At 43.9% G+C, this 13,252-nt stretch overlaps 1 long non-coding RNA gene across 1 annotated transcript; it reads right to left on the bottom strand.

Annotated features, from left to right (window-relative positions):
• Positions 1–8,091: 8,091 nt before the first annotated feature.
• Positions 8,092–10,375, bottom strand: LOC127000673 (uncharacterized). Its single transcript, XR_007754380.1, has 3 exons — positions 10,228–10,375; positions 10,020–10,100; positions 8,092–8,608 (listed from the first exon to the last, which is right to left on the bottom strand). It is a non-coding gene; the product is annotated as an uncharacterized LOC127000673 (long non-coding RNA).
• Positions 10,376–13,252: the final 2,877 nt, after the last annotated feature.

Here is a 13,252-nt window from a genome sequence, read left to right on the forward strand (position 1 = left end):
TAGATGAACCAAGCCGGGATTTAACCACATTTACTGAGGGGATTAATCTATACCGATTTTAAAGGTTACCCTTTGGCTTGTCTTGTTCCCCAGCTATTTTTAGTAGACAGTTACAAACCGCCCTTGCACCCCTCTTAAAGGCGGAATGGATAAAGACTTACTTAGACGACGTGATCATAAGTGCACCTGACTTTAATACCCTTCTCAGTAGACTCCATGAGACCTTCGAGCACATGGGAGGGGTAGGAATCAAGTTGAACCTATCAAAATGTAACATTGGGCAAAAGGAAGTCAAATTCTTAGGGCATGTAGTCTCTCGGGAAGGATATCGACCGGACCCTAAAAACATCGAAAATGAAAGCCCCAACAACCGTTAAAGACACCCGCAGATTCCTGGGAATGTGTTCATTTTACAGACGACACATTGGGCAATTCTCGAAACTAGCCGCCCCCTTAACTAACTTAACCCAAAAGGGATTACAATTCGAATGGTCAACAGAGTGTCAGCAGGCTTTCGAGACTCTGAAAGGGAAATTAATAGCAGCCCCATCCTAGGACGGGCAGATATGTCAAGAAGCTTCATCCTAGAAACAGATGCCAGCCTCACCCATGTGGGTGCTGTGCTAATGCAAATCGATGATAATAATTTACCCAGGGTCATCGGTTATTTTTCCAAAAAAACTTCGTCCGGCAGAAATGAGGTATTCAACCACCGACAGGGAAGCCTTAGCTATAGTATTGGCATGTCGCCAGTTCCACCATTTCCTGTGGGGCACGAAAGTATTTGTGCGGACAGATCACCAACCGCTAGTCTCCATCTTTAGGCAAAAAACTAAATCACCCCGCATGAATCGGTGGATTTTAGAAATGAGGGATTACCATTTTTCAATTGATTACAAATCAGGGAAAAAGAACGTGGTGGCTGACCAATTAAGTCGCCCAGTAAGACCTATAAGACCTTGGGGCGGCCAAAGTGAGTTATTTCTGGGAAAAACAAGAGAAGAGTTTAGCCAGCTGCAAATGCAGGAACCAAGGTGGAGGGAGATGAGACAGTATTTAGAGGGAGGATGTATCCCACGCTCAAAATACCCTAGAGCAACCCTAGCACAATTTAACATCGAGGATGAAATATTATACTCCACCCGCAGGAAGAAAGACAACACCATATTGTACACTCTGGTAATACCAAATGAATTAAGGCGGCAGGCTCTAAGTTTTGCACATGAGAGAGAGTCGGGTCATTTAGGTTTTCTCAAATCTGCCCTCAAGGCAGAAGACTATTTTTACTGGCCCAACTTGAGAGCAGATATGAGAAAGCATATTAAAGAATGTATAACTTGTCAGCAACTCAAAACTGCTAGGGGCCTTCAAATGCAATGGCAAGTGCTTCCACCATGTAATAAACCCCTTGAGAGAATTAGTATGGACATCACAGATATGCACACGAGCAACAGCGGACATCGATATGTCCTGACGCTTATAGATCACTACTCTAGGTATGTAAAATTTATTAAGATGAGATCAAGGTTAGCGGAGGAGGTAGCGAAGGGTTTGCAAACGTACATGGGAGATTTTGGGGCACCGAAAGTGCTCTTAACGGACAATGCACGCGAGTTCCACGCAACCATTGTCAAAGACCTATGTACCAGAATGGGCACCCAGTTGGTGTTCAGCACTCCTTACCATCCCCAAGGCAACTCTATCTCAGAACGGATGCACAGAACAATGAAATCAGTCCTAGCTACGTTGTGCCGAGGACACCCCCACCGGTGGCCAAACTATCTCGGGCAGTGCCAGACAGTCTTAAACGCGGCAGTGCACGAAACCACCGGGGAGCAACCGTTCTACCTAATGTTCTCTCGTTACGCGCCACGAAGTGTAAGTGCGCCGCTTACCACAAAGACGATGACGACGCGGACATAAAAATCGCGCATGAGGTGGTTAAAGAAACTAATAGGGAGAGAGCACAAAAGTGGCGAGACAAGGCTAATCGAGGGAGAACTAATCAGAGGGTAGAACTTAACAGTTTGGTCTGGGTGAAAAAGGAACAAGGTGAGTCCTCGGTACAGCGGAAGTTGGGAGTGAAGTGGTTAGGTCCGTACAAAGTTAAAGAAATACTTGGGATGGAAGTGCATATGTGCTGAAGAATGTTTTCAATGGAACACAAATACAACGTGCGGCCGAAAAATAAAACCATATGTAGGAAAGAACAAATCCTCATCGAACAGGAGGAAGTACTCGTACCACCGGTGGACGATAGTGATGAGGACGAGGTTGAACAACGTCCCACGAGAAGAAGGCCGCCCCGAAGGCTAATAGAGGAAGTTTAGGTAGGCTCCTGGGACAGAGTTGTGCGGTGCAGGACAGTAATGAACCCTCTTTGTTGCAGTGCAGAGTGGCGCTGGAAATCTCTCCCATCCGGGTCAGCGAAACCCGAGGAAGCATGGGGACCCAGAAGGTACCTCGTCAACCCCACCAGGAATATCTGGGACGACCTGGGCTCCCTGCAGAAGGTGTGGAAAAGGGGCTGGAAGGCCTACCACGCAACCCCGGATGCCAGGAGGAGGTGGGAGGTACACACCTGACACCCTACCAGGATGCCAGGTCTGATGAGACCCCAAGGCACTCGTGCCTATATTATGGAATAATGTAGTACTATATGGTTGGCCGCGATTGAAAACAATTTTTTTGTGACCCTTAAATAATCTAGTAATGTATTTTTTTATGTTTAGTAGGATGTTTTATATATGATGTAACAATGTTTTATTTAGAGTGAGAAATGTGATTGTTTTAGACATGTTACCCATGGGTTTAAGACTTTGAAGGATTTCGATCTCAGGAAGGAGGAGCCGTGTAACGGTCAGAATGTGAGTAAACGAGAATGTGAGTAAGTCAGTGAGTAACAGAGTGAGTAAGTAAAAGTGCATGAATGAACGAGAGAATGTGAGTAAGTCGGTGAGTGACAGAGTGAGTAAGTGTGAGCGAGTGGGAGCGTGAATGAGTGAGAGTGAATGAGTGAAAGAGTGAATGGGTGGCTGAGGAATGTAGGTGCGTAAAAGGTTATGAGAAGATAACACGGCGAGCGAATGAGCGAATATATGAACGAGTTAATGAAATCCCTCATCTCAAAGCCTCGAACCCCCCCAAGAAACCAATAACTAGTTAGTTAGATAGGTAGGGGTTTGATTGTAAAAGAATGTTCCGGAAGGGAGAGAGAGTCAGTAATGCGGGGTTAAAAGATCACGTGATGGAGGGGAGAAGCTGATGAGTAAGCGAGGAAGAGGAGGGAAGAGCAGGAGAGCAGCACAAGCTTGGAAGACGCGAGGAGACGAACACCCCTATAGCAAGGAGCGGCAGCGAGAAAACACAGAGAAGCGGGCTGGTCAGAGAGGTGTCCATCTCTCCACTCAGCCCCCGACCCACACACCACCCACGGCCTGCTGTGTGAGGCGGGCTAGTCAGGAGACGAGCAGCAGGAAGCAAGAAAGGCAGCGAGTTGGAGTTGAGTGAGAGAGGTGTCCATCTCTCCACTCACCCCCCCCCCAAAAAAAAAAAAAACACCCACGGCCTGCTGTGTGAGACGGGCCTGCTGTGTGAGACGGACTACAGGATGGGAACTTGTATGGCGGGGTAACCTGCCCCTCGACTGCCCTGGGGGCCGATATACCACTGCCCCAAGCTGCTCCCTACATCAAGCGGCGCCCGCCTCTTCACACCACCCGAGTCGCTCCATCTCCACATCAAGCGGCGCCCGTCTGTCCATCAACAGGACCGCCCATTCCCATCGTGGACGTCCCCTTCCGAGCCCGACACTCACGCCAGCTCCTGCTTCTCCGCCTCCAGCAACCAGAGCTAAGCATTCGGTGTATTCCCCAAATCTCCCTTGTGCCGGTAGCTACTATGCATTTCAGCGGTGGACAAACGGTGTTTTTTGCAGATATCTCCTAAACGAATCGTTGGATGAGTATGATATTTCAACACACTACCTTGAACATCCGTTCGTAATTTTTGGTTAACATACCACATTGCTATATATGTTATGTGAGGAGTTTACTCGTGAAAAATAACACAAAGCCGACGAGTCATGTTCACGCATTCGAATGAAAGTGTGCCCCCCCACCACAAACCATTCCTAACCACTACTACGTCTCCCCCGTCTCGGAAGTCCCCCCCCCCCGCCTCTTTATCCCTCCTCTCCTCTTCCTTCTCGCCTCCCTCACTCCTGTGCCTCCCTACTTCTCCCACTACTGTATTTATACATTATAATGTTCTGTAAGTGTGTATGTATAGATATGATTATTTCCTAAGAGTATGGTACAATTTCATGAAGGCAAGAAGTGGTTCACGTTGATAATTACTGTACAACAGCACGTTTACGTGTAGTATATAGGAGAGCCATGTTTGCAGTCGTTATGGTCAACCACGTGAACATGATGTGCTGGAATTACCTGTGACTTGGACCTTCTACTGTTAGGAAAAGTTGTTCTCTTATTGCGTGCTGTCTGCCTATTGATCATAAAAAGTGGTCCAGTTTATATATAATATTATTTTGTTGACTTGTTTGTTGTATATTCATGTTATCAAAAAATTATAAACTGCATATATTTTCTTAATCTATACATATGTGTATAATGCGTAAAAGTCAGAGAGAGAGAGAGATTAACAGCAGAATTAGCTATTGCTTTAACGGTCGTTTGACCCAGTCTGGTTTTCATGTCACATATACCAGCAATTGTATTAGATAATATTATTAATGTATGATATGTATGTACATACTGACGTATGTAACTATTATACCTATACGTATGTAATTACAAAAAGGAAAAAAAATCACAGGTGGAAGGCTGATGGTGTGAGTAGGGGGGGGGGGAAGAGGGTCATGTGATACTGGGGTAGAGAAGGAGTGGTCTGGGGGTTCTTCAGGGTGGTGGTGGTGGTGGTGGAGGGGTTAGACGAGTACCCCACACTCGTCCGATTCTGTGTAACACCTTTGATATGATGACTGGATTAGGCGTAATATCACTCAGTAAACTCCTCACATAACACATATAGCAATACGGTATGTTAACCAAAAATTACGAACGGATGTTCAAGGTAGTGTGCTGAAATATCATACTCATCCAACGATTAGTTTAGGAGATATCTGCAAAAAACACCGTTTGTCTGCCGCTGAAATGCATAGTAGTTAGATTAGAGGCATACAGCCTGTCAGTCATTCATTTTTTTAGTACTCCGCTAACCTTTGAAAAATGAAACTAAATACATGATTATATACAACCTTACTGTGAGTGTTATCATCTGGAGCCTGTTTTGCTGCTCATTTGAGATTACTTAACCCTTACACCCCCATAGTACATTATCAACATCCAGTTTCTTAACGCTGTCTCACAAGTGGTTCACACGGAAATCCTCCGACCTTCCATAATTAAGCACACAAGTAACGCCCTTCTGGGCCCGTACTTATAAAGAAATTTATGTGAGACATAAACTGAAACATATCCGAGTATTAACAATGACGAGACATAACCCCCCTCCTTATGTTTCACCCCTCAACATAACCAGCTCGACATAGCGAGTATTAGTACATCGTTGCCAACCCTGCGCTACCTATGAAAGGGATACCAACTCAAAATAAAATGTTGGAATTTGGTATAATTTTGATGTTAAAAGCATATTGACGTATTGGAAATATGTATAAAATAAAATAAAGTATTTTCGGGTATTGTTGACGATGCATAGACCAACATCACATGGAATAATGATAAAATTAAGGACGTAGCCCCTCAAACATGTAAACAAACGTCCCCGCAGCTTCAAGCTAGCAGGCAGCAGCCATAGCCGCCAACAGCCAGCCACGACCTCTGCAGCCTCAGCAGCCATCGAGGTCAGCAGCTACACCAGGAGCAGCAGCAGGAGGGACCACAGCCTCACCCCCAGCCACATCAGCAGCAGCAGCAGGAACAGCCGCCGCCCCAGCTACAGCCTCCTCGGCAGACGTCACCGCCACCCCAATTGGACGCACGCTGAAACGCTCTCCTTGTACAGCTCTATAGGAGAAAGCAGCCATCCTCAAGGAAATTTTTCCGACAATGGCTGCTCTGCTGAGCGAAAGCGAAAGGCGTGAGCAGCATTGTCTCGCCTAGGCACTCCACCTAGCTTCAACAGATGCATAAAGCAGTGTCAGAGACGCTAGCAAACTGTTATGCAGAAGCAAAAGCTAAAATTAGTGCCTACCAAAAGGCCAGGAATGGAACAGGTAAGATTTTCCTTGAAATAAAATGGTATTCATGAAGTGCAAGGGAATGGCTAACAAGCAGAAGTGACAGTCCTGTAATTTCAATGCTTATTAAGTGCTTGATGGAAATAACATTTGTAATGTATTGCCTTTTCTTTTCAATCAAAGAAATTCAACTGACAGCCTTGCACTCATGTACCAATATATATATATATATATATATATATATATATATATATATATATATATATATATATATATATATATATATATATATATATATATATTCTTCTAGGTGGTGGCCTTCCGCCTACACCCCTCGGGGAGTTAGAGGTCATCATCGCTGATGTGCTGGGAGAGGGGAACGTCTCAGTCAATTCTATTGACAGGACAGTGGTGGACCCTTTTCCACTTGACACTGAAGATGTTCCCGAAAATGGGTGGGTAAATAAAACTTTAGTCATTTATAAATATTTACAGAGCCCTTACATGCCTAAGTGCTGCCCCAGCAAAGTTCTCAGTGACTTCCCCCCCTCCCCTCAATCACCACTTCCCACCTCCACCACGTACCTTTAATGCCTATGACCCTAATTCGGGCAATGTGATTATTGGATACCGGTATACGTAATAAATGATACTGTTGCTGTCTGTGCCGTATAATTAAGTGAAATTTTAAAAATTATTTTTTCATAAATAATAGGAAAAAGCATTCATCAGACTGCAGTGTGGTTGTTATTGTTATTTTCTGAAAAATATTGATTTTAAAATAATTTTGTCAGCCTTGTGGGCGGCAGGTTCAGGCTAGAATTGCCACCTAGCTTCCCCACCCCATGTGAGGGCTCTGAATATTTACTAAACGTTATTTGTACAATCATTAGTAAAATTTGTTATTTCCGTTCCTTGATGATCGTCGTATTTGTCTACTTTAGCTTGTTTGTATGATACACTGATTTGTTATAATTTAGGAATTCTGTACCAACTTTTTATTAAGGTTACAAGCAGACAATATGGATTAACCTAAAATGTCTTATAGGTGTCATTTATTTGTACTAAATGTATTGCTTTATGAAGTGTGTCTCATATGTCTGACATTACTTCATTACAAAAATAAGAATAAATATTCTTAAATCCAAATGTACAAAAATATTACTCTAACATGTACATGACATTTCCAAATGATTTATCAGTTGTGTCAGTTCATTTTACTGAGAAATGTCTTTGTCAGGTAGATTGTAGATTTAAAGTTCTCCAAAATAGGTATCGCTGTTACTGTTGAAAATAATTTGCTTTCCTTTTAGAAAACTGCAGTACACAAGGAGGAGGTATTGCTTTCCATCTCCTAAAGTCCACAGTTTTCTGCTTAAAGTATTATTATAGAATACTATTACATATTATTATTATTATTATTTACCCAATACTATCATGCTGCTGTATGCAGTCCATATTAGGGCAATCATGGAATCAAACAGTGAGGAACAATGTGTACAGAAATTTATTCAATTGCTATCGAGAGCTGACTTGATAATGTGTTGAGACATCCTTCCTAGTAATAATAAAAATAAAACGGTCTATTAAGTGATTGTAGCTGGAAAGCTGAAAATATACACGTTTAAAATACAAATTTTGAAATATATTTGAAAAAAATGGGAAATTACAATATGAAAGGGGTATAGGTCAAAAAAGGTTCAGGTCGCCGCTGATGGCAGGGGTGCAGGTAGAGGCGGCTGAACAAAGTTCTCCCAGCAGCATGATGGTCGGGCTGGTGTACCTCAGGGCACCTGGGACGTCGGCTGGATAGTAAGGCCGTGTCGATGTCACACTGACCATTTATAAACTTCAGTGCTTAATCATGTCACCATGATTAAGCTTGATGTCACAATAGTTTCTTACGATGTTGGGTTTTTGATGAAAAGGAAGAGGGGGATGGAGGGGCAGGGGAGAGGCCAACAGGCTGGCACCGGGCTACTCCATTCGGAGCGCCGTGACCCACGTCTGACCTCGGTCAGGTCTGCTTACTCATGAACACACTCTGGAACACACACTCTGGAACACACACTCCTTTCCTGCAAAAGCTTTTCAACATAAACTGTAGTGTTTCCATAAATGGGGATGTAAGTCAAATAACACAAGAAAATTATGAGTGCAGGTACTGATGGATGTATTTTTGCCAGGAGTCTTCAGGTGGATGTCACACCACCTGTCCCTCCCCAACCCAGCACAGACACACCTCAAACCACCACCACACCACCACCAGTAGTTCCTGCCGCTGCAGCTTCCTCCAGTACACCAGTTGGGACCTGCACCATGTTGGTGGATGAGGAGGAGCTGCAGTTCATCCGCCTGAAGAGAGAACTTGAACTGCAGGCTGCAGAGCTACAAGTAGAAATAAAACAGGCAGAATTAAAAAAACTTAAACAAGAAACTGAAAATTTAAAATTACAAAAAACTCTACTCAAACTTCAAGTAAAAAAACTAATGTAACACACAAATACACTCCACCATGCCGCTACTACCCCACACACTCCACCCTGTCTCTCCTCTCTTTTGCAAAATCCATCCTGTTTCTACTCACACACTCCACCCAGCCTCTTCTCTCCTTCACACACTCCACTCTGCCTCTTCTCATCTGAATCCACAGACCTCCCACCATGCAGACTCCACCCTGCACCTCTCTCCTTCCACAGACTCCACCCCTGCCTCTACTCTCTTCCACACACACACTCCACCCCTGCCTCTACTCTCCTTCACCACACCTCCACCCCTGCCTCCTACTCTCCTTCACCTCCACCTCTCTCCTTCCTCCACCCTGCCTCTACTCTCCTTCACACACTCCACCCTGCCTCTACTCTCCTTCACACTCCACCCCTGCCTCTACTCTCCTTCCCACACTCCTCCCCTGCCTCTACTCTCCTTCACACACTCCCACCTGCCTCTACTCTCCTTCACACCTCCACCCTGCCTCTCTCTCCTTCACCTCCCACCCTGCCTCTACTCTCCCTTCACACACTCCACCCTGCCTCTACTCTCCTTCACCCCACACTCCACCCTGCCTCTACTCTCCTTCACACTCCACCTACCCCTCCCCTACTCTCTCCTTACACACTCCACCTCTGCCTCTACTCTCCTTCACACACTCCACCTGCCTCTACTCTCCTTCCACTCACCCTGCCTCTACTCTCCTTCACACACACTCCCCACCCTGCCTCCTCTCCTTCCACACTCCACCCCTGCCTCTACTCTCCTTCACACCTCCCCACCTACACCAGCTTTCACTTCACCCTCCACCTGCCCTATACTCTCCTTCACCCACCTCACCCTGCCTCTTCTCTCAAACACTGCTCACCACTTTTCTACCCCTGCCAGTACTCTCTTCTACATTTAGCTTTCCTGTAATATATTTTTCCTTCAGGATATCCATTATGTAGTTTTCCTACATAGTTATTTATTATAAAGGAATTTATTTATTTATTTATTGTTAAAAAGTAATTATTATTGCTTAATATTAGAAAAAAAGTAAAAAGGCAATCCATGAAATTATCAATTAAAACTTGTTTTTAAACCCATACATACTGGTGAAAATACTTAATAAAATTTATTTGAATACTAAGTATAAATATACATTTATTAGTGATACAGATATGTGGATTATGGTAATATATATACTCTTATATATATATATATATATATATATATATATATATATATATATATATATATATATATATATATATGTATATATATATATATATCAAATACACACAATTAGTATTACAAACACACATACTTGGAAGTAGGTGTGGAATTAACCTGTTGATGGGTCGGGAAGCATCACACAGCTGCACGAGGCTGAGGTTGAGGTCTGTCACTGCAACAAAAATTGAAACATTGCAATAGTAAGATTCTTTAAATGAAAATTTAAAATTAAATACTGAGCAGCATGGAAAGATACAGGCTGATACACAAAACATTTAATTTTGATATTTGTAACTTACATGAAGTGAAGGTTGACAAACTCATCCCTGTAGAGCAGACCTTCCCGAACTCGTCCAGGTACAGGTGGTAGTGGGACAGGTGGGTCCTCATGGAAACCTGCACCATCACCCTCGTCCTCTCCTTCCTCGGGTACAGGGAGGCGTCTGTCTTTGCAGATGTTGTAGCACACACCTACAGACAGAGTTAATATTAACAAGTAATAATAATTATTGTTGTGTAGTGGACGATACAGTATTGAGATGTGATCATCACTTGATTGTCTACATACCTGTATTATTCTACACACATATGCAGGAGGGCTGACTCTGATTTCACCATGGAGCACATGAAATCTCCGCTTCCACTGGCCAATCCCCCTCTCCACTGTGCTCCTTGTCCTTTTGTGTGCTCTGAAATTTTTAGTTAATGACAATGTAGTGATACTGTAAAAATTGCTTTTGCAACTGAACTTAAAAACAACTTTCGGATAATCTTAAGAATAGCGGCTCCTAGCGGGTGCGCATAAAGGGCACGGTATGGTGGTAATTACAACATTACTAGCACATACGACGGGATTTTGACAAGTGGTCAGCCGTGTTTGTCACAAGGGGTGTATTTCTCCACGCGGGCCTCACGATTTTTTCCAAGTCGATGGGCGATGAGACTGGCTTGCAGGAGGCTGGTGGAATCCATATGTTTGTTTGTGTGCGTGCAGGTACTGTGACGTACTGTCACGTACAAATTCTGCAGCTTTTCACACTTGTAGGGTTAGGAGGGGGAGGACAAGGGAAGAACGAATTATACACGAAAAAATGTATTTGTAATTTATTACGCGTCTTTCTGCCTTCAGACAAGGCATGACACTCTTGCCCAAATTTATTACATTGAAAATGAAGTTGAAATCTAAGCCATAACATAATCTGCTTGGGTTCTCATTGAAGAGCATTGCCCCAGATTTAGGGATTTTTTCACGTTTAGGGATATTCGGGTTTCCTCACCTGCAGCTTGGATACCTTAAATTCCTCACCTCCGTCACTTCTGTCTGTGTCATGGCATTGGAAAGGTGTACCGACTGCGATTTTGGCCTCATTGACTTCTGCTTGCGGTACTCCGGGAAAGCAAGAGACTTGCTTGACTTGTGTGTTCGCCACAAACAATATCGAGCGGTTGTGGAGGGAAGCAAAGAGAAAAGTGCCCCTCTTTGGCAGGAGGAAGAAGCACTTTGTGGGGTACCTCGCAAGGTGCATGTTTCTTATGGCCATTAATGACCCTAACAAACGCTTGCATGTCTTCCTTCAAGAGGCAGCTGCACTATATAACCCCTGTAACCACCCACAGGAGACGCATGCTGCATCTACTTCCTCTTAATTTTGTAAGTATTTCTGAGGGCATTCTATATTTTTTGTTGTTAGGTTGTAAAGTTCGGTTGGGATAATTTAAGAAGGAGGGGGGGTCCAGGGGGAGTCGAGAGGGGGTAGTTAGCTGTTAGGTCGTAAGGTTCGGTTGGGGTAGTTTAAATATACTCGACATGCAGTGTGGCCCGTCAAAAAATTATGCGACGCGGGACGGATTGGGAGGGGGGTCACTATGCTTGCCATCCAATGACACGCCCGACACTCGTCAACAGACCGGCTGCAGCGGCTGCCAAGTTATATTGGAATAGATTACAAGAGCATGCGTTTGGGACTTTAATTACTTTCGACAAGGGAATTTTCCCTAATTTGGGGATTTTTCTGGGGAAATTGTGGGGGCCAAATTTTCAGTGATTTGGGCTTTCCCCCCTAAACTCAGCTTCCCCACAGGTCACCAGGCTTGTCTTGGGGGTAGGGGGCTGGGGTGGTGGAGGGAATGGAGCCGCTATTCTTAAGATTTATCAAACTTTCCTTTAAGAATGTCATGTTTCACACTAAGTTCATTAACCCTACCTATATTACATTTTCCCCCTCATAGACTAGTATGTACTAGCAATACTGAAATTACAAAAAGATCAAGCCTAACTGTAACAACCTAAAATTGCAGCAACCTTTTCTAGACAATACCTTGTCAAGTTTCAAATTAGCAATGCAACGTCATGGGACAACAATATTGTTTCTGTAAGATTTATAATCCTGCAGTTAAGGGTTGTTATGCTAGATTTTTCTAATGAACATACAAGGGGTTTTAAGAAGTAAAACACAGCCATGATTGGAAAAAGGATGAATGTATAAGAGCACTGTTAGCTAATCATAATACTGTTACCCAACTTAGCTAATTTTCCTACATTAGTGTAGTTTGCATGGCCTAAGCCTGAAATAAGCAATGATGAAAGATATTACGGCAATCCTATCACAAAGTGGTCCCTATTGTCTCAGCTCCTCTACATGCGCTGGGCTATGTTGCCAGTAATGCATTTTCTGCTGGTGTTACCACAACCTCGACTCCCAAGGAGTGCCAGGCTGCGCTAAGTTTGGTTAGGTTATATTAGGTTATACTAGGCTACGTTATGTTAGTTTAGGTTATGTTATGTTAGATTAGGTTAGGTTAGGATGGGTTAGGTTAGGATAGTTTAGATTATGTTAGGTTAAATTAGGTTAGGTTTGATTAGGTTAGGATAGGTAAGGTTAGGTTATTAAGCTTGGTAGAGTTGAGGAGTGTGAGTGTAACACCGTGGTAACACTGCAGCACAGAATGAATAAGACTGGCAACCTAGCCCAGCGCGGGTAGAACAGATGAGGCTGCAGGGACCACTTTGCCATAGTAGACATTAATTACAACACGAATGTCGCTGTGTGTGTGTGTGTGCACAAAAACTTACCTATTATAGGCGGACTGTGGGCCCGGCTGAGGTCGTACATAGGGTGTCAGGAGCCACTTCTTGGAGGGGTAGGCACTGTCTCCCAATAAGTGGCATCCTGCAGGGACCATACCCCTCTCGAACCCTGTGAACAGAGCACTTTCACGCAAAATACGTGCGTCATGGACAGACCCGGGCCAGTTTGCAGTTTGGTGTAAAATTCTCCCGTGTGTGTCACATACGACTTGCACATTTATAGAGTGGTGCCCTTT

Source organism: Eriocheir sinensis, chromosome 19 (assembly GCF_024679095.1).
Source record: "Eriocheir sinensis breed Jianghai 21 chromosome 19, ASM2467909v1, whole genome shotgun sequence".
Lineage (NCBI taxonomy): Eukaryota > Metazoa > Arthropoda > Malacostraca > Decapoda > Varunidae > Eriocheir > Eriocheir sinensis.